Consider the following 22734-nt stretch of genomic DNA (forward strand, 5'->3'; position numbering starts at 1 on the left):
CAGGAATATAAAACTTAGAGAAACTGAAACTTATTATGCTAAAAGGGCATCTGGCCTGCTAGATTGTAATAGCATACTAGTCTGCCATGCTCATAAGGGATCCCATACGCTCTGTTATGATTAGACTATTACCACTATTTAAGCCTGTGCTTTCCTGCAATAAAGCAGATTTGTGTCACTGAACCTGGTCTCCTGCATCTGAATCTGGCGACGCTGGCACAGACTCCTCACCAGCCCTGGGGTCCAGACCGGATGACTGATCAGAGGAACTGAGAGAGCAGGAGAGCAACCATAGCCAGAGGAGAGCAGCCACAGCCGGCGACCACAGCTGGCGCCCAGACATGGGGCTGGGACCCCCTCCCCACAGAGCTGTAACGCTCTGAGCTGTAACACCTTGGGCTCCTGATGCCCCCTTTCTCAGTGCTCTTCCTATGGTTGCTCACCACTTTCATTTTGGTCTGCTTTTTCTTCTGGCTCATGATCTTTGGTTGGGCATGCCGCTCCTGTCTTTGCTGATCGATCATCTCCTTGAATGGTTCCTGAGTCCCTTTGGGTACGTCTTGCAGGGTGAGTGACCTCCGGTACAGGGAATAGTCATCCAGCTGCTGCTAGCTCCGTGCTGCTGCACTGGTTCTTCTCCTCAGGAGTAGGTGTATTAGGGTAACAGAAAAGGATGTAACTAAGGTTTTAGATGAAGTACTAGCTCTTGCCCCCTAGTTTACAGATTTTTGTTGCTGGGATCCCAAACAATCGGCTTTCATTCTATTCTTGGCCCAGCGTAGAGAAGTCAGGGAGGGATGCCCACAGTCTGGGCTGTTCTACCCCATTGTGACAGCCATTCTGGCCTCCCTTCGGGGGGTTCCCCCTGAAGCCCCCGAACAGGACAATCTCCTATTAAAGGAGATAGATGAGCAAATACAACAACAGGACGCTGGGGACGGCTTGTCCCAGGCATTTCCAGTTAAAACAAAACTAACGGATTCTTATTCTGATGAAACAATGACTGCTAATGATGATATAAAAAATAAGGAATTGGGGTTTAAGAGCTCCCTTGATGAAAAACAGGAAACTAAGACCGCCTCTGCTCTGCCATTATGAGACGGTGGCTACCCTCTACCATCTTATACTGGCTTTAAGGAAGTTTCCCCCCAGTCCATCTACCCCTCCCTCCCGGAGGAGGACTGGAAGCCCCTCCTGCCTAGGCCTTCCTTCTATGATACAATGGGAGATTTTCCACAGTCCTTCCCAGTTACTGTCAATCAGGGACAACAGAACCCCAATGTCTGGAATACATGATACCTTAAGGAAGCTATGTAAGGCAGCAGTTGAGGATGGCATTCACTCCCCCTGGTTTGGTCAGTTATTAGATACAATCAGTCATTCAGCCAATAACCCCTATGATTGGTAGAATATTGCCCATGCCTGCTTACAGGGAGGTGATTTCCTTTCATGGAAAGCTGCTTACCAAGATGAATGTGAACCAACAGGTAGAGCACAATAGAAATGCCAATGTCCAAAACATTGGAATTGATGTTCTAGTAGGACACGGCAATTTTGAGACCCCCCCCCCTCAGGCACAGGGACCTCCTCACTACTTTGAACAAGTATGGTTTTGCGCTCTTCGTGCTTTTCGAAGTATGCCAACTCACGGTGATACCAAATTAACCAAATTGATACAAAAACCAGGCAAGTCTTTCTCTTATTTTTTTGAGAGATGCCAACAAAGTATAAATAGAAAGATCAGTCATCAGGGAGCTGCCAATGCCTTGCTCAAGGATCTTGTATATGAAGGCTGCTGTACAGAGTGTCGCCTTGCCATAGGACCCGTTAGACACAAGGATGTCTCTGAATGGATTCTGGCCTGCCGAGATGTGGGGACTGCTCGGGCCCATGCCACAGCCCTTGCTGAGGCACTGGCTGCTCATCAGCCGCAGGCCGAGATGGACAAAGGCAAATATTGGGCCTGTGGGGGACAGGGCCATTGGTCATGTACCTGTCCTAATAAGATTATGCAAGAGGCCTAAAGGAGCCTGGTTCCCCCTTCAAAATGCCGAGATGCTACAAAGACTTTCATTGGGCAAGAGAATGCAGGTCTAAGGTGGATGCAGGTGGTAAACCCATAAAAAAGGGGCCTTTAAACGGGCAATGGGGTGCTTCTCAGCCCCGCCCCAAAGAGAGAAAGTAAGGGAATACACCCCCCCACATCCAATGGATGATACCTATTGATTTGCATAAGCCTAGGATGCAACTTTCCCTAGATGACCACAAGTTTAAAGGCCTAATTGATACAGGGGCCTATATTACTGTAATCAGACAAGAGGAAGCATTGTCTCATTGGCACCGCAAACCTGGACCCTCTATACAAGGAGTTGGGGGTTTAAAGAACACCCAACAGGTCCAACGTCTGGTAATCTGGACTGATCTGAGCGGCAACACAGGTGCTGTTAGACAGCTCTTAGCCGCGGGGCTTCCCCATAATTTGTGGGGGGAGAGATAGCCTTTGCGACATGGAAGCTGTTTTAACTACAAGATGACAAAGCCTTTTATGATGACCGCATTGTAGACCAGCGGTTAGGTAATGCCCCCCACCCTCACACCCAATTCTAACGGCCACTGCTCTGCTGCCCAAGCCGCCCCCCATCAAATGTGGGACACTAAAGCTCCCATATGGGTGGAGCAGTGTCCTCTTCCTTTACATAAATTAGCTCACTTGATCTCTTTGGTCCAGGAACAATTATCCTTGGGTCATATCGAGCCCTCCCTTAGTCCTAATTCTCCCATTTTTGTAATACAAAAAAAAAATCAGGAAAATGGAGACTTTTATATGATTTAAGGGCTATTAATGAGCATATGAAGCCTTTAGGGACCCTTCAACTGGGACTGCCTCACCCTACTGCTATTCCCAAAGAATGCGCAATTATTATAATAGATAGTAAGGACTGTTCATCATTATGATAAGCCCTATTTTGCCTTCTCTATACCTGCCACTAACCATAACCTTCCAGTTCAATGCTATCAATGGAAGGTTTTGCCTCAGGGCATGAAAAACAGTCTTACTATCTGCCAATATTATGTGGCCCATGCCTGCAGACCTTTGCTGACTGAGGTTTGTATTTTACATTATACAGATGACATTCTTATCGCCCATAAGGATCCTAAGATCTTACAAGGAGCTTTTCAAAAACTCAAAACAAACCTCCAGGCATTAGGTCTCACTATTGCAGCAGATAAAATATAGTCACATGCCCCTTATACCTTTTTGGGCCACTATTCAAGATGTCATCCGGCCCATAGCTCCTGTTCTTACCTTACCAGGTAAGGTTACCCTTTCAGAGGTGCAGACCCTCTGCGGCAACATCAATTGGATATGGGGCTTCTTACCCATGTCCACAGAAGAGCTTACACCACTCTTTGACCTTTTGTGAGGTACTGATATGGTCTCCATTCCCCGCAAGGTCTCTCCGGAGGCACAACATGTCACAATGATCAATTCTCACCTGTCCCAAGCATTTGTAAATAGGATACAGCTAAAGTTGCCCATCCAAGCACAAGTTATTCCTACTAAAAACACCCCTTTGTCCCTGATATGGATCCACTCTTCATGGAGTCAATTTCACAAGGTCACCCCAGCTATTGAGGCATGGGCTATGCTAGCCCTTAAACTTGTCCACACCTCCCACCTTCTGTATGGCCATGAACCCAAATCGTTGGATCTTCCCCTTCCACTTCACATACTCCAGTCATTGTTCCTTGACAACCCTGGCTTCCAAACTCTCCTACTAGTCCATCAGGGGAAATATGACAATCATTATCCTAAACATAAACTCCTTCAAGGAATAAGACAGCTTCCCCTGCCCCTATTTCTCCAGGCATTCCCAAAGTGTAACCCTCTTCCTAAGTCTCCCCTAATCTTTACTAGTCTCCATTCCCCGCAAGATCTCTCTGGAGGCACAACGGGTAGTCACAACGATTAATTCTCACCTGTCCCAAGCATTTGTAAATAGGATACAGCCAAAGTTGCCCATCCAAGCACTAGTTATTCCTACTAAAAAGACCCCTTTGGGAGCGCTCTGGCAGACCCAAGGTCCCATGATATGGGTCCACTCTTCATGGAGTTGCTCTTTGACCTCTTGCGGGGTACTGATATGGTCTCCATTCCCCGCAAGTCACAACAATCAATTCTCACTTGTCCCAAGCATTTGTAAATAGGATACAGCCAAAGTTGCCCATCCAAGCACTAGTTATTCCTACTAAAAAGACCCCTTTGGGAGCGCTCTGGCAGACCCAAGGTCCCATGATATGGGTCCACTCTTCATGGAGTCAACTTCACGAGGTCACTCTGGCTATTGAGGCATGGACTATACTAGCCCTTAAACTTGTCCACACTTCCTGCCTTCTGTATGGCCACAAACACGAATCGTTGGTTCTTCCCCTTCCACCCTTTCCAGCCCCACCAGAGTCCCTTTGATTTGTTGCTCTCCTCATTACAACTATTACCTGAGCAGTGCTCTGTCCCTTGGTATATCCAACACTTGCGCTCTCATACCAATCTCCCAGGGCTTCTGGCAGAGGGCAATGCCACCATTGACAAACTGGTCCTGAGCACCACCCTAGACTCCACCTTAATTCAACAAGCTAGAGACTTATACACCCGATTTCATCTTTCTCCACAAGCTATACATAGGCTTCTACCCACTCTACCAATTCAGAGCTACAAGCATTTGGTCCATGCCTGCTCCTCTGGTGCCCCTCTTCTACCTCTGGGACCATTACAACCTGCCAGAACTCTCCCTAGAGGCCTTGGCCCTGACAAGATATGGCAAATGGTCGTCACTCATTTTTCTCCTTTTGGCAAGCTCAAGTATATCCATCATATTATTGACACTTATTCCAATGTCCATTTTGCATTGGCCTGCTCTGGTGAGATGGCTTCTCATGCCATAAGGTCTGTCAAATAATGCCATGGTCCTTATGGGAATTTCTTGGCAAATAAAAACAGATAATGGCCCTTGTTATGTTTCTGCTACCTTCAGCCATTTTTGCTCTGGCTGGAATATTAGGCATATAACTGGTATCCCTTACAATCCTCAGGGTCAAGGGATTGTTGAACATTCCCACCAAACACTCATTAAACAAATACAGAAAATAGGGGAAGACAATGATTAAGGCCCCCAATTTTGTTATACAACAAGCTCTATTTGTATTAAATTGGGCTATAATGACCCCAATTTTGTTATACAACAAGCTTTATTTGTATTAAATTTTCTAAAATTTGACTCCAATGGCCTCCCACCAGCAATAAAGCATTGGGGGGCATTCACTCAGCCCACTCCTGCCCCCATGGTGAGATGGAAGGACCCTCTCACAAGTGAATGGAAAGATCCACACCTATTATTAACACAGGGCAAGGCTATGCTTGTGTCTTTCCAGATAATGTTCCAGCCCCCATTTGGATCCCAGCCTAGAACATCAGAAATGCCTGTGATGGAAAACCTCCCTCCACAACCACGGACCCCAGAGATGGCAGCCCTGACCCTGGAGGAAGCAGCACACCTCTCAACCACCGAGAGACCGAGCCAACGTCGCAGACCACGAAAGCCACCAAACATCTTTCTCCGCAAACAGAGACATTATCTAAGCTAAGTCCTCAATCCAGAGGAAAACCTATGTCTGTGTTCCTTATTATATGTGCCATCATTACTGCTTACTCCTGATTTTTGGACCCTGCATTGTTAAGGGTCTTGATAATTTTGTTAAAACTCATATTTCTCTGGTTCAGTTAGCTGTTGCCTTGCCTCCAAATCTTGCCAGGCATGTCTCTACAAACAAGGACCCACTGTTCCTTGCCCTTACCAACCTATAATAATAGAGATATGAAAAATAGGCTTCAGCATAGGTGTAAAGTCTTATGGAACAATCATGCAACAGACCTGAAACAATGGCCCGACTGCCAGAGCCACAGGAAATGCCTTGCGATATATACTCCTGTTGGCAGACTGTGAAATGGATGCCTAGAACTTGCCACTCCTTAATCCCCATTGTTACCCCAGATGGGATGACCCCACTCCATCGGCTTTTGTTGAATTCTTAGCCCCTTAAGAGGCCTTTGCACAGGCCAAAGCTTGATACACTGTCTCTCCCTCTGCTGGACCATACCAAGAGACTCACCCTTTGAGGGCTGGTAGTCAATGATGGGTAAGATCCCAAAAGATGGGACAACCTAAGACAGGCACAGTCCATAATGCTGGGTGACCCTTGAGGTGGGGACAACAATGCCAAGACAAAGAACCTCGACTCCCACTGGTTGGCATGGAGTTGGCCCAGCCTGCTCTCAAGAGAACTCGCCATCTTGAAAGATGGGGCCCACAATAAGGGATCAATCCCTTGCCTCCCAAGCCATTCTACCTTGCCTTGATGCACGACAGAAAAATCTGCCACATACAGCTCCTGGACTGATATCAGTATGCTATATATTCTGAACTGTGCCTCACTCTTAAAAATGAAAAAATAGGGGGAGATGTTGTGGAAAATCTTCTGACTGATTTTGCCTTACATACCTATCATGCTGGAATGCAATGCTTCCTGTTCTTATCAGAGAGAAAACTATGCAAGCCACATGGTTTCCAGGAATCCGAAACTTAGAAAAAGTGAAACTTATCATGCTAATAGGGCATCTGGCCTGCTAGATTGTAATAGGATACTAGTCTGCCATGCTAATAAGGGATCCCATATGCTGTGTTATGATTGGATCATTACCCCTATATAAGCCTGTACTTTCCTGCAATAAAGCAGATCTGTGTCACTGAACCTGGTCTCCTGTGTCTGAACGCAGCGATGCTGGTGCAGACTCCTCACCAGCCCTGGGGTCCGGACTGGACGACTGATCAGAGGAACTGAGAGAGCAGGAGAGCGACCATAGCCGGAGGAGAGCAGCCACAGCCGGCGACCACAGGAAGAGAGGAGAGGAAGACAGAGGACAACTAGGGACAGCCATTGCATGCCAGCTCTGGATCCCAGGTGGTAAGTTCAGGAGGCGTGCTCAGTCCCTGACCTTGTCTTTCACCCTCCTGGATACACTGTACACCCAACTGCTCTGAATTAAAAGCTAACTTTAATAGGGTTTGAAGGCTCTTTTTCCTGCTCATTCTAGGCCACCTGCAGTATTTGAGGAACAACTGAAAATAATGAGCAGGGGACTGGAGACATGGCTCAGTAAAGTGCTTGCCACACCTGAATCCCCAGAACCCACGTAGAAAAAAGCTGGGCATGTTGGCACTTTCCTATAATCCCAGAGCTTGGGACAAGTGGATCTCTGGGACTTGCTGGCCAGCCAACCTAGCCCTACTGGTGAGCTCCAGACTAATAAGAGACCCTTTCTCCAAAAACAAGCTGCCTATCTGGGCATGGTTGTTCGTAGCACTTGGGAGACAAAGGCAGGTAGATCTCTGTGAGATTGAGGACAACCTGGTCTACATATGGGGTTTCAGACCAGCTGGGGCTACAGGGGGACCCTGTCTCTAAAAAAAAAAGGGTACCTAAGGAATGCCATCCAAAGTTGACCTTTGGCCTCCATATACATGCATGCATACACACACACACATGCATGCACACAAGGAAAATTATAAGCACCATTACACACAATTTTTTTTTGTCTTTTTTGAGACAGGGTCTCCCTGTAGCCCCAGCTATCCTAGAGCTCGCTATGTAGACCAGGCTGTCCTCGAACTCACAAAGATCTGCCTGCCTCTGCCTCCCAAGTGCTGAGATTAAAGGCATGCACCACCACGCCCAGCTCAATTTCTTTTTTAAAAAATTACATTCATTCATTTTGTGTGAGGGAGTAGTGCATGTGTGCCATGGCGCCATGTGTAGAGGTCAGAGGACAACTTGCAAGAGTCAGCTCTCTCCTTCCACTATGTGGTTTCTGGGGATTGAACTCAGGTCATCAGGCTTCATAGCAAGTGCATTTACCCCATGAACCATCTTGCTAGTTCCAGTATATATGAATTCTTCCTGGCAGCTCAGGGTGCATATTCCATGTGTGATGCCATGTGCAGGAAGAGTATACCCCAGCCTGGGCTACATTTCTAAGGCTCCCATCCACAGGGTCCCAACACCACCAGGGTGATCCTTTGCCTCCCAGTCACTAGGTGGAAGGCTCCTGGCCTCCCTGCTACCAGCCACTCAGCCCAGAAGAGAGTCTCACATCCTGCTGCCCAAATGTTCTCCACAGAAACCAGCTTCATTTGACTTAAAAGAACTCGGGCTGTGGAGACTGGGGCTGCTTGTGAGTGGTGGCTTCATATCTCAAAAAAAGAGTGCAAGTCTGGGGAGACATATATCTCCTTGACAATGGGGAACAGAGGGTAGCAGGACCCAGCCTGAATTCAGAATACATCTACAAGGTAAACAAAGTGTAAATTAACCAGCTACAGTAAAATATTGGAGAATTACCTTCCACAACTCTGAATTTCCCACACAAATGCTTCCAGCTGTGACCCTGGCTTGAGGCCCTGGGACTGAAAGCAGATGGAGCTCATTTATAAAGCTGGCTTTGAGCACACAGATGGACCAGGGAATCCTAGTTGGAGCTGACTCTCTAGTCAGGGCTCCATGGAGCCTCTGACTTTGTCTTGTACAGATAACAGGGTAGAAGCAAACTGTCTTGGCAGTCCCTGACAAGGGCTGGCCATTCCCAGGGCATCCATTGCTACACACCAATCAGAAAGGTGCCTTTCTCCCCTGTGACCTGAGATTCTCAGAACACACACACACAAAGGCACAACTCTGTTAAAGGTTCTACAAGGTTGGTTGACTGATTAGAACATCTGTGAGTGTGGAGGGCTGGAATGTTGCAGGTCCAGAGCTAAATTATTTTAGGCTATATTTAGTTCCCTAAGTAGCCATTCATTGCCCACTTCTGCATCTGATATAACCTTGTAACTCTCAGGTAAAATCCTTTTGGAATGTAGACTCCTAGGTTTCTATCAACACAAAGGCTATGAATGTCATCAGATAAGATCTGAGTCCTGTAGCAGAGATTCTCCACTTTGCTGTGATGTTCCCATCAATGTATTTTAAAAGTGTTTTGAATTACGGCTTTCTTTATTCTGTTATGTAATGGAATTTGGGATAACCCAAATCTGTTTCTGGGCCATGGTCATTCATATTTAGCTCTAGAATAAACTATTTTCCCTTTAAACTGAGAACTGTGTTTTGCTGTTTTAATTTTTTTTTTTTTTTAGTCTTTTTGAGACAGAGACTCTCTGGCTTGGAACTCGCTATGTAGACCAGGCTGGCCTTGAACTCACAGAGATCAACATGCCTCTGCCTCCTGAGTGCTGGTATTAAAGGCGTGCGCCATCATGTCCAACTGTTGTTTTCATTTTTCAAAAAACATTTTATTTAGTCGGCATATGGCCTATAGCACAGAAGATGTCCACATCTGGGGCTGGGAGAATGGTTCAGTTGGTAAAGCACTTGTCTTGCATGCATGAGGACCTGAGTTTGAGCCCCAGAACCCACATAAAGAGCTGCGAATGGTGGCATGCACTTATAATGCTAGTGCTGGGGAGGTGGACACAGGAGGCTCCCTGGGGCCCACTGGCTGGCCAGCCTAGCCTAAAACCAGCCCCAGACCAGTGAGAGAGTGAGAGATCCTGTCTCTCAAGGTGGATGGCTCCTGAGGAGCAACAGCAGACATTGATGTCTGGCCTCTACACATGAGCACACACATATATGTGCACATACATGAACATGCACATACCTGCATAAACAAATATGTTATGCTTAGAAATGGGAGAGCTGAGATTATACTACATGTGGCAGCTATGCTAAGGAAAGCAGAAAGAAGGCCAGGGCTTAAACTGCCATGGGGGTTGGTGGAGGGACCAAAGTAGCAACATAGTCACAGGAGACAGAGAGGGGCCCTGAGGACTTCAGTGACAGCACTCGGCTGTATCAGCTGTCTGCACTGTGTAGCAAGTGTCTCCACACACAGTGGCTCACACTTTCTACATTCAGGGTCACATGAGGCTACAGTAGAGGCTGTGTTACCATGTGAAGCTCCTCCATGTTTCACGGACTCTAGGACTGAAGTCCTCATTTTCTTGGTGGGCACAGCCAGGTCCACTTTCAGCTCAAGGACACTAGATGTTCCCCACCACACGGCCACATGGCACAGGCCCCTCCATCTTCAAGCTAGTGATGATGCAGGGCTTCAGGAACATCAAATCCCTTTCCTGTTTCCAATCTTTTACTTCCACCCTCTCTGAACTCTAGAGCCAAAAATAAAGCACTAAGTGAGCTGGGGAGCCCTTTGTCTCCAGCAGTGATTTGGGATCTTAGTCATATCAGTGGTACCCAGACTGTGTGTTTGGAAGTGAAGAGGAGGTGTGTGCAGGCCAGGACAGATCCTGTGGCAGCAGTGCTCCGCCCACTCCACTGTCCTTCACCATCCACAAGGCAGAAATCATCAGACAGTGCTTGGAGCTGAAACCCCAAATAATACCAGCTACAGAGGCAGGGCAGCCACTGCCAACACAGGAAACTGTCCACAGGGGAAACAGGATGGGGGGTAGGAGAGGCAGGTCAAGAGTGCTTCATGAAAGCCAATTCTAGACTTTGACTTTGCATTTTTTTTAAGATTTATTTTTATTTTATATCTATGTGTATGTGCCTGAGTGCATGTATATATATATCACATGTATGCAGGTACCCAAAGAGGCCAGAAGATCCTGGATCTGGAGTTACAGGCAGTTGTGACTTGTCCAATGTGGGCACTGGGAACCAAACCCAAGTTCTCCAGAAGAGTAATAAGTACCCTTAACCACTGAGCCATCACTCCAACTTCTAGGCTTTGGCTTTCTATTTTTATTTTTTAAATTACTTTTATTTTATATGTATGAGTATTTTGCCTGTATGTATGTAAGTGCACCCATGTCATCCAATGCCTGCCAAGGCCAAAGGAAGGCATGGGATCCCCTGGAACTGGAGTTAAGGGCAGGTGTTAGCCACCATGTCAGTGCTAGGAATCAACTCCTGGTCCTCTACAAGAGCAGTCCGTGCTCTTAACCTCTGAACCATCTCCCTAGCCCCTAAACTTTGGCTTTTTTATTTTTTATTTTTTTATTTTATTTTATTTTAATTTTTTGTCCTTTTGAAGCAGGGTCTCCCCGTAGCCCCAGCTGTCCTGGAACTCAGATCCGCCTGCCTCTGCCTCCCAAGTGCTGGGGTTAAAGGCGTGCGCCACCATGCCCAGCTTGTTTTTGTTTTTGAGACATAGTCCAGGTTAGCCTCAAACTCACCATCCTCCTACCTCAGCTGTCTGAGTGCCCAGATTACCAGCATGCACCAACATATCTGATGATGATGCTGTTTTCCCAAGGGGTAGAAAAGGACTCGCCCTCGATGTCCTCTGAGGTTTTCCCCTCACCTTTCCTCAGCTCAGCCACCACCAGTCTCCTTTCTGCTCCTTCCTGCACGCTGGGCCCTTCTTGTTTAAGCAACTAACTGCCTTGTGCTCTGCACCCCAAGCCTCCCTCAGGCCTCCTGCTCCATCCAACAGCAGCATCCATTCACCATCTACAAGCTCTTGGTGACCCCTTGGCCTGTTCCAGAAGCAGAGGCTGAGGCCATTGAGTAAGGGTGAGCATTAATCTAGAAGCTGACCTCGGGAGGTACCAGCCATGGAGTAGGGGGCCAGTAAGGGGGTGTGTGTGCCAGCAAGTAACCATCCCAGGACGTATGGAGCTGTACTCCTGCGGGGAACCCTAAGAGGCCACTAGAGCACGTCTCAGTCAGCCCAGGGCACAGATGTGGTTTCAGTGGTCTCACAGAGCTGTCTGTATGGCAGAGGCTACAGTGGGCATCTGCCCTCTAGCATATCAGCGCACCATAATGGAGGGGCACCGCAGGCAGCCTAAGTTTACAGGCCCCTGGCCTGGGGTTCCGAGAGTGTCTGAGCCAGGGTTCTGGGCACTATTGTCTCCAGACCTTCAGAAGCACTCATCCCACAGTGCAGTGCCCTGAGAAGGTCAGGGAGGGGCGAAAGGGAGCACCACAAGAGCAGAGTTCTGTTCTAAGAGACTTGCTGATATCACAGGTTGGCTGTAGACTGTCTAACGACAAGCCCCAAGAAATCCCAGAAACAGGTAAACTAAGGTATCTGGGGGAAACTGAGAGAACTAAGTGGTGAGTACTTAGGCACCAAAGGGAGATGGCTGGAGGAGCCTGTGGCATTGAAGCACCAGCCTTCTTTCTCCCATCTCCTCTGCTCTCCTCATCCCAACTGAGATTTAAGACAAAGATTGAGAAAAAAGGCAGCAGAGCTGGAGCCTGAGAGGGGGCTCTGTCTAAGACAGTGGCCGCACCTCCCCCCTTACTCTGCCCACACTCCAGCCTGCGGCTGCAAAAGATGCAAGTTCACTTGGATTGTGATCCATCAGAGAGTCCCTAACAAAGACAAGCTGATGGTTTGGGGGCACACAGGAGTTCCCAAAAAGAGAGCAGCAAAAAAAAAAAAAAAAAAAAAAAAAAAAAAAAAAAAAAATGGCCAGAGATGATGTCCCCAAAGCATAGGAGAGGTAACACAGAGTGTTTGGTTGGAATGGTATTGCTGTGCAAAGCATCCTGGTCCTTTTAAAGCAGTAAAGGCTGTGGGCCAGGTGGTAATAAGGAAGCATCATTTGCAAAGGGCAGGAGAGGTAGCCCAGGCTGTTCCAGTCCTCCTGGCTCACCTGCTGAGTGCTGGGTTACAGATGTGCACCACACCTGGCTCCTCTGACGCTGCAGCTCAAAGTTTTCTTCAGAATAGATGATGCTGACCTCAGGGTTCCCAGTGAGCAATGCTGGAATGTTCCTGGTGCTAGCCAAGCCCTGGGATGTCCAGGGTCTCCTCCCAAGTTGGCTGGAATGTATGACTTCACTTAAGAATTCAAAAGTTGAACTTGCAAACACTGATGTCAAAGGCAAGCAGGGAATGAAGAGAAGTGGGAGCAGAGTCCAGGGTTCCTGTTTGCTTCAGCATCGAGAAGATGGAGGTGAGGGTGGGCGCCAGCCCATCGCTCTAGTAGCTCTGGCAGGCTGTGCAGGCTTCCCTATGCTCTGTGTACTATGCCTGCTGCCTGTTACATGTCTCCGGGTGCAGGGTCTCTCTTTGGGTCTCTGCTCCTGCCCTGACGGCTACGTTGCCTCTTACATTGTTTCAAGGGCAAAGTCTTTGGTGGTCTTCAGAATGGGGGCCACACCCAGGGCCTGGACAAGGGATGGTGCTGAGTCAGGACTCAGTAGCATAGAATCTGTATGTGCTGGGGTAAAGGGAGCAACAGTGAATGAACTCAATGGTGAGATCTGAGAAGGGCTTTCTCAGAGCCTTCCTACCTGCCAGGGCACAGTCTCAATGTCCAAAAATATGACTTCAGCTCAAGTGGTGATGCCATTCTTAGTGAGTTCGCAGGGACCAGTGATCCTGTCCTTAGTGAGTGCGTAGAGTTCAGTGACTGCATCCTTAGTGAGTGCATAGGGACATGTTGAAAAAAATACCTCCTTGGTTGCCAAGAGACTGCTGTTTAGTTTAAAGCTACGTCGGAGATGATCCCTTTAAAAGGTCAGTTCATGCTGGGGAGATGGACAGCTCAGTCAGTAACATGCTGGCCATGCAAGCCTGAGGAGCTGAGATGGATTCCCAACACCCACTTAGAAAGCCTGGCTCAGCTGTTTACACTTGTAATCCCAGCACTGGGGAGGTAGAAACAGGTGGATCTCTAGGGCTTTCTGGTAGAATTGGCAAGCTCCAGGTCCCAATGAGAGACTGCCTCACAAAACAAGCTGAACAGCAGGGGGTCACACTCAAGGTTGAATGCTGGCCTCCACATGCATACATACAACATAAAGTCAGTATCATGGGGAAGAAGAAGAGGACTAGGTTAAAGGGAACTGAGTAGCCAGAGATAAGGAAAAGTTCCTGGATCCTGATGAAGAGGAAGGAGGTAGAGGAAGAGAAGGAGGAAGAAAAAAGATGGGAATGGAAGGAGAAAAGAAGGAATGAAGGAAGAGGAGGAGGAAGAGGAAGGAGGACAGAGGGAAGGAAAATAAGGAAAATAAGTGGAAAATTGGAGAATGCTGGACACTGGGTGCTACCAGGGCTTACTGTTACCTTTGTCAGGTGCTGCTGATTTTGTGATTTTGTGGGAGAAAGTCAGTATCCATTGGAGGTGCATGCTCAAGATGTGTTTAGGGGAGAAGGGTCCTGACGGCAGTATATTGCCTACAAATGGCTGAGAAAATACTATGCACATAGAGAAGGCCAGATGCCAGGGAGAGAACAGAGGGACAGGTGTTAAAGCAAATACAGTGAGCTGCTTCCAACTGTTAGGCACAGCTGGCAGGCCATGGGCTCAATGGTCTTTATGATTAAAACTGCTCCTAAATTTTTCTGTATGAATCTGTGTATTTTAATAATGAAATGGAGATCTTTTTTAAAGGTTAAAACCTCATTTAATTTTAAGTCTTAAAGGGTTTATATTGAGTACAATATTGTATTGTATTAATTCAACTATAAACCTAAAAATTTACAATCTTGAAACAGATGCATCTTAGCTCTGGAAATTGTTATTGAATATGTCAATGCTGTTGTCATGAAATGCTTCTTCTAATTATATGGTTATTAAACAAATAATTTAAAAAAAACTGCTCCTAATAGGGACAGCAAGATGGCTGAGTCCCGTGCTCCTCCTCAGCTGTCTAACAACTAAGACACTCCTTCCTCCTTTCTTGCTGGGTCACCACCACCAAATTCTCCCTGGTGTCTACATCAGGGATGAAGGGAATTACAAAGAGAACAATGTGTGGTCTGAAGTTGTGTGCAAAGTCAAAATTAGGGGTGGCCCGATGCCCACAGTCCAACTCCCTCGGCTGTAATATTGTATATATTCTTGATGCCTTTGAAGGTTAATCTTTTTTTTTTTAATTGTCAACTTGACAAGATCTAGAATTACTGAAGAAACAAACCTCTGGGCACGTTTATGAGGGAGTTTCTAGACTGGGTTAAGTGAAGTGGGAAGAGCAACACCAAATTCCTGAACAGAAAGGAGAAAGTGAGCTGAGCAGCAGCGTTCATCTCTCTGCTTCCTGACTATGGATGCCATGTGACCAGCTGCCTCACATTTCTGCCATCATGCTTTTCCTGCCAGGATGGACTGTATCTTCAAACTGTGAGCCCTTAAGTTCCCTCCTTAAGTTGCTTTTGTCAGGTGTTTTGTCACAATAGCAGGGAAATTACTAATACAATGCCTGAAAGGTAAACTCATGAGTGTGTCTGAAAGAGGAAAACCCATGAGCTAGTGTTCCACTGATTGGCAGTGTGACTGTTCTCACTGCTGGCACTTGTAGAGGCAGTGGCAGCCTCAGAGAAGACCTCAGCTGCTGCTGTCCCTTCCCTCACCCCAGGTCAGCCTGGCTACCATTGCAGGCCTAAAAACACAGCTGATGTCTCCAACCAGGTTAAGAGGACTCTCATCACCCACCTTCTTTTCTGTTTTCACCGACTTCCTCTGAAAGTGAAATGAAACCAATTTCAAGACTCAAGGAGCTGAAGAGTTGGCCCAGTGGTTAAGGGCACTGGTTGTTCTTGCAGAGGATCCTAGTTCAGATCCCAGCACCCACATGGCAGCTAACCACTATCCAAGGGATCTGACACCCTCTTCTAGCTTCCTCTGGCATTGCACAACATGGGTGTACTTACATACATGCAGGCAAAACACTACCCTCCCCACCCCAGCAACACTGTCAACTACAATAGCACTTGTGATGAAGATGAAGGAAAAATGCAGAAGGATGTAAATGGACCCTGGGGGAAACCCTCACTCACTCCGACTGAGCTTGGGGTGCTGGGGCTGGCAGCATGCATCTCCTTTCACACTTGGATGCTGACCACCCCATATATCTTTGAATGGGAAGCCTCTTAGAGATAAAATCTTTCAAGAGGTGATTAAGTTAAAAGGTCTTGGGTCTTAGGATGAACCCTGAAGCAACAGGACTGGTGTTGAAGAATTTTGGACGCACAGCGATACCAGAAATATGACGGGGCAGAGGGGTGACCAAGCGAAGACAACAGAACAAAGGTCATTTGTAGGCCAAGTGGAGAGACCACAGAAGAAACAGATATGGGGCTGGGGATCAACCAGCAGTGTTTGCTACACGAATATGAGGACCTAAATTTGGTCACCAGAAATGGGAAAATGCCAGGCATGGTGGTACATGCTTGTAATCCCAGCACTAGGGAGGTGAAGACAGGAGGACCCCAGGGTTCCCTGGCCAGTTAAGTCTGCCTAATTGGTTAGTCTCAGGCCAATGAGAGACCCTGTCTCAAAAAATAAGGTGGACGGTCCCTGAAGAATGACATTCAAGGCTGATCTGTGGCCTTTGCAGGTGTGCACACATGCATACACATACACATACATGAACATGCACACACATGCTCGCCCTAACTCTCAAAATAGGCTAATATGGGCTGGCAATATGGCTCAGCAGGTAAAGGCACCTACCACCAAGCCTGAGGGCTTGAGTCAGGTCCCCAGAGTCCACATGGTTGAACTAACTCCTGAAAGTTGTTCTCTGTCTTTCATATATGTCCTCTCCAAATAAATAAATGTTAAAAATGTTTTTTTGTTTTTTTTTTTTAAGTCCTCGATCCTAGAAAAAGCAAGGGGCACTTCTCAGGAAGAAGACATTGCTGTGTTTCTGTGATGAACATGTGACCTAAGACCTGGGTTTGGCTGCCCCCTGGCTGATGCTCACTGTAGTGATTATGTTCTCGTGTTTTCTCTCTCTCCCTCTCTCTCAAGAGAAGAAAGGGCATCGAGAAAGAGAGAGAGAGAGAGAGAGAGAGAGAGAGAGAGAGAGAGAGAGAGAGAGAGGCATTGAATGAATGCTCTTCTGAGGACACCCTGAAGCTGTCTGCATAGGAAGTCTGCCTGCCATCTCATGCACCCACCACAGGGTTGTTCTCTCTGGCCCACCAAGGGAGGGAGTTTTCTCCCCATCACCTCCATTTCTCCTTATGAGAAAAGGCCTTGCTTCTCCCTCTTCTGTCTTCTGCTCACTCCTAAGTTGATATCTTGAATTTCAGGGCCAGGCAAGGTGATGTGGTTGCTCCTGAGGCCCCCAGAGCCTGCCTCTCCTCTTCCTCTCCTTGAGGCTCAGTGCTTCAGCAAGGACACTTACTTGGAGACAGGACTGAAGCTCCATGTGTAGGAAGGCTCTCACCAAAATCAAGTGGGCTGTGAGTCTGTGGGTCCCCATGCCACTGGGGCAAGCTGAGGGCGGTGAGGGGTTTGCGGGGTGCCAGGTATGGGACACTTTAGGGTTGCTGGCAAGCTTTACCCAATGCCCTTTTCTTCCCCTCTCTCTTCCCTACTGACAAGGTAGGACATTTTTTTTTTTCACTTAAAAGAAAACTGAACCCATAACCCCTGAAGGTTGCATGATATATCACATGGGATTAGCCATTGTCTTTGAAAGTGATTGTCCCAGGGGTGGGAAATCATGTACCAACCATCTCTACCCTGCTCAATATGAAAAGTCCATTCGGGGCTAGGATTATGGCTCAGTGGTAGAGCACTTGCCCAGTCTATTAATGATTTTCTTCCTCATTGTGATAAAACACCTGACAAGAAGCAATGTCAGGGAGGAAAAGTTTTATCTTGATTCAAGGTTGAGGGTCCAGTCCATCATGGTGAAAAGGTGGTGGCAGGAAGGTGAGGCTGCTTGCTCATATCCTGACAGATTGAGAAGAGGACAGGAAGCTGGGCAGATATAAACCTCAGGGTCCGTGCCCCAGGGAATCACTTCTTCAGGAAAATCCCAATGTCCCAAAGATTCCAGGACTTCCCAAAACAGTGCCACTAGCAGGGAGCCCAGTTCTCGAATATGTGACCCTGAGGGCAAAAATATTTTCTATCCAAACCAGAAAGTCTTGAGTTCCATTCTCAACACTGCAAAAAGAAAATAGAAAGAGGAGGAGGAGAAAGGGACGGGGAAAGGGACTAGAGAAGGAGGGGGAAGACCATGAGAGGGAAGGAGGAGGAGGGATGGATAGGAGGAAACCCCAATTTCTCCTTGAGATGCGCCTGATCTTCAGAAAACATTGCAAATAATCCATCTGATTTCCCACCAGAGTCAGAAGTCCCTCATGACTCAGCCAGTGTCCCAAAGACCCCAGCTAACGGCCTTCTAAAACCTGCCATTTCTTAGAAGCAGACAGAAGCTTAGCAAGCATCATCTCTGTCCTTGGCAAACACTTTGTTAAAACCACTTCCTAGCCCAGTGTGGTGGTGCATGCCTTTGGGAGGCAGAGGCAGGCAGATCTCTGAGTTCAAGGCCAGCCTGGTCTACACAGCGAGTTCTAGGCCAGTTGGGGCTATAGGGAGACCCTGTCTCAAAAAGACCAAAAAACCCCTACTTTCTGGGTTGAAGAGATAGCTCAGAAGCCGAGAGCTGGGCTGAAGGGATGGCTCAGCAGCCAAAGAGTGCTTGCTGCTCTTTCAGAGGACCTGAGTTCAGTTCCTAGCACCCACACAGGGCAGCTCACAACCACCAGTAACTCCAGGGGATTGAACAACCTCTTCTAGCCTCCAAGGGCATCAGCATATACAAATATACACAAATAAAAATAAAATCTTAAAAGATATAAAATAAAACCACTTTCCTACGAAGTAAAATGTGGATGTCTTCACTTAACCTGGAAATCCACTCACAGTCAGGATGGGGCAGGAATACTTAGGGGTGGCTGATGGGAAGAGGGGACATCATACCACAGCATGCAAACACTCAGTTTTCTAAGAACAGGACAGGACAGACCCACGATAATGGAAGGACACCCTTCAGAGTGTCATCTCTGCTGAGGAGCTTGGCTGGTTGCTGTCAGGAACAAGAGGAAACAAGAGGGATTAGGTCCAGGACTCAGGAGGCACAGAGAACTCAGAAATATCCAGGGTCTACATGAACTGAGACCCGGCAAATGCTGAAAAGAAGGGAAGGGAATCCAAGACCATTGCCCTTAAATTGCTCTCATGGGAAAGTCTTAAACAAGATTGGTGAAAGAAACTTTTTTAAGATAGGGTCTCATGTAGCCCAGGCTAGCCTCCTACCCACTATGTGGCTGATGATGACTTTGAACTCTTGATTCTCCTGCCTCCACCCTCTTGAGAGTAGGACTGCAGGTGTGTACCACCATACCCAGTTTACGCAGTGCTGGGGATGGAATTCAGGGCCCCATGCACACCAGACAAGTGCTCTACCAACTAAGCCACATCCCCAGATTATTATCCCCAGCTTATTTCAAAAAGGCTCTTCTAGGGCAGCCAGCACCTGGAGGGGTCTGTAGATGGGACCCAAGTGGTCCCCGCCGGACTGTATATTCCTGCAGCTGCTCACAGGGCACAGATGCCAGAGAGAGCTGAGAAGACACAGTGGGGTGTTTTCTTAGCTTGCGGATCTTTGGGGACTGTGATCCACAAATAATACCACCAGTTGCTTCCATTTGAAGACCAGTCAGCCCCCCTTGCATTCACTAAACCCCAGGAGCTGAATGTAGCAGTTAAGCCATTGTTCCCAGGCCCAGAAGTAGTCTATTAATGACACCAATGGCTTTTCCCTTGCTCCCTCTGGCCTAAAAAGTGGAATGAATGCATTCTCTCCAAAGACTGGGAGATGAGGGGGTGTTAACAAGGTCATTCCCAGTAGCCTCCCTTCCCTTTCAAACTGGCCACAGTATGGTCTACAGAAAACAGTACTTTAAAATATTTTTTTTACTTTCTAAGACAGGATCTGAATATGTTCACCATCCTCTCACCTCCCCAGTGCTGTGATTCCAGGCATGTGCCACCATGCTTGGTTCCAGATAATTTTTTTACCTACGTGTATGTATGGTCCTGTGTATGTGCATGTGGAGGCCAAAGGACAGCCTCAGGTGTTACTCCTCAGACACGATTGATCTTTTAATTTTGAACGTTAGCATTTAAAAAGATATCTCATGTATTTTTATGTGTATGAGTGTATCGCCTCACTTACATGTATGTAAGTGTACCCGTGTCCGTGGAAGTCAGAAAAGGACCCTGGAACTGGAGTTACAGACAGTTGTCGCCCACCATGTGGGTGCTGGGAATTGAACCCAGGTCTTTCTGCAAGAGCAGCCAGTGCTCTTAACCACTGAGCCATCTCTCTAGCCCCTGAACTTTAGCATTTATTTATGTATTTTTATTTTATGTGTATGAGCGTTATACCTACATGTATGTAAGTGCACCCATGGCATGCAATGCCCACAGAAGACAGAAGAGAGGGCCATATCCCCTGGAACTGGAGTTGCAGACAGTTGTTAGCTGCCATGTGGGTGCTGGGATTCAAATCCAGGTCTTCTGTAAGAGCAGAGAGTGCTCTTAACTGCTGAGCCATCCCTCTTGCCCTGAATGTTAGCATTTTAAAAGTTAATTTGTGTGTGTGTGGGGGCACATGCACGCAACAGCATGTGTGTAAAACACAGAGAACAACTTGCAGGAGTCCATTCTCTCTTTTCATCATATGGGAACTAGGAATTGAACTTAGGGATGTCAGGCTTAGCAGCAAATCCTTTACCAAGCTATCTCACCAGCTCCACATTTTTAGTTTTAAGACAAGGTATCTTACTAGTCCATAGTTTGCCAAGTAGGTGGACAAGCTAGTGAATTCCAGGGATCCTCCTGCCTTTACCTCCCCAGTGCTAGGATTACAGGCATATGCTCCTATGCTCTACTTTTTATGTGGGTGCTGAGGATTTGGATTCAGGCCCTCATGTTTGCACGGCAAGCACTTTACCAGCTGAGCCATCTCCCCAGCCCCCATGTATTATTTTTAGACCACAACTGGCAGTGGGCAACTGACACTACGCAGCAGAAGAGCTGGTAAAGAGGGACTGCAACATTCCCCTCATTTGCACATTCCTCCAGTATAGTCCCTTCTGCAGATCACAGAGGGGCCTGAAGAATCAGCACTGAACTCAAGCGCAGGCACAAATTCTGAGCGCTGAAGACTGCAAACAGGAGCACAGCACCTGTGCTCCACAGGAGCTCTGCTAGGACTCATATCCATGTAGTAATGACAAGTCAGAGTCAACACCACTGTGACTCAAACAGCACCCCCACAGCAGCCTGCCCCCCTGCACCTGCAACCCTGCTCACCTGTGAATCCCTGCTCTTGAGAAAGTGGGATGTGAAGCCAGGTAGAGAAGATCAAGCAGGGACCCTGGGGTCTGAGCAGGCAGCTTGCCAGCAGCTTCCTGTGGAACCACGGTCACAGGATGAGCTGTGATAGAGGTCTTTGTCTCTGTTACTCATTTCTCTCAGCCCTGACAGCAGTGTCTTAGCTTCAAACATTTGTCAATTTGTCATTTGCCTTCAGTTATTTAAGATCCACTTGGGGAGCTGAGAGGCCTACAATAAAATCCCGGGGAGCAGGAGATGCTGTCTTTTCTCCTTGGGCTTTGGAAAGGCTGGGCTTTGGTTTGGGGGGCAGGACTGTGGCCCCTGCAACTTAGCAATGGCCAGTACTGCTCCTTAGTGAAGAGCTGGCAGCAGTAGATGGGGTGAAGAACTGGTACCTGGAGCCAGGAGTTTAAAAGTTCCTTCTCACATCAGACACACTTTTTGTTCCTTGAACCTAGAGCAAAGGCCCAGAATAGTGGCTCTCAACCAGGACAGGTGTGAGCTCCCAGGGGATAAGAGCAATGCTGGGAGACATTTTTGATGATTACTGTTGGGAGGGCCACTCCTGGTACTTATGCTACTATGGGCCCAACCATACACAGGGCTGGTCCCACACCAGGAACAACCCAGCTGGAAGTGGCAGTAGTGCCCAGTTTGGACACCATGCTCCACCACATACCAGACATGAGCAGTTCTTACCTTCTTCATTTCCTGATCTGTTTCACGGTACAAAACAAAACAATACCCCTCAACCCAAGGAAAGTACAGCTTTCTGGGTGACCTTCAGCAGATGGCATTTTAAGACAGTGAAGTTGGCCACAGGATGGAGGCCATAGCTCGCCTGGGAATGAGTCCTCTGGCTGCCTCCTGTGGTCCCTAGGAGACTGGCTCCTAGCCAGATAAAGCAGCTGAAGGGGCTCTCTTCCACTGAATGTGCCAACGGGCTTTTATGTAACTTGTGGCTGTTGTGGGGTGTTTGCAGGCATCTGGGCCTTATATCCACAGCCCAGAAACAAACAGCCTCATTGGGAGAGGCGGCTTATTGCAGAGGGAGTTATACACATGTTGCTCTTCTAAGCAGTCACCCAGGGCACTGAGTAACAGGAAGCTGGAGCAGGCAGAGGAGGGTTCCTGACTAGTCCTGTGTGTCTGGAAGGGGAACCTATCTCAACAATGCATAAGCTTTCTGTTACTGTGACAAAGCTAAGATAAATGAACTTTGTAAGAAAAGGCTTATTTTTGGCTCATGGTTTCAGAGGTTTCAGTCCATGGTTGCTTGTTACCTGTTACTTTGGACAAGTGATGAGGTGACCCATCACAGCAAGTTACACAGTGGAAGAGGTCTGTCCATTTCATGGTGGCCAGGAAACAGAGAGGCAGGCAGGGACCAAGGTTCTCCTATGCCTTTCAAGGGTATACTGTCAGTAACAACTTCTGAGTCCCATCCCCAATGACCTGGCTTCTGTCACTAGACTCTACTCCCCCAATGGCCTAATAA

The sequence above is a fragment of the Nannospalax galili genome, unplaced genomic scaffold (assembly GCF_000622305.1).
Source record: "Nannospalax galili isolate Female #2095 unplaced genomic scaffold, S.galili_v1.0 scaffold218, whole genome shotgun sequence".
Taxonomy (NCBI): Eukaryota; Metazoa; Chordata; class Mammalia; order Rodentia; family Spalacidae; genus Nannospalax; species Nannospalax galili.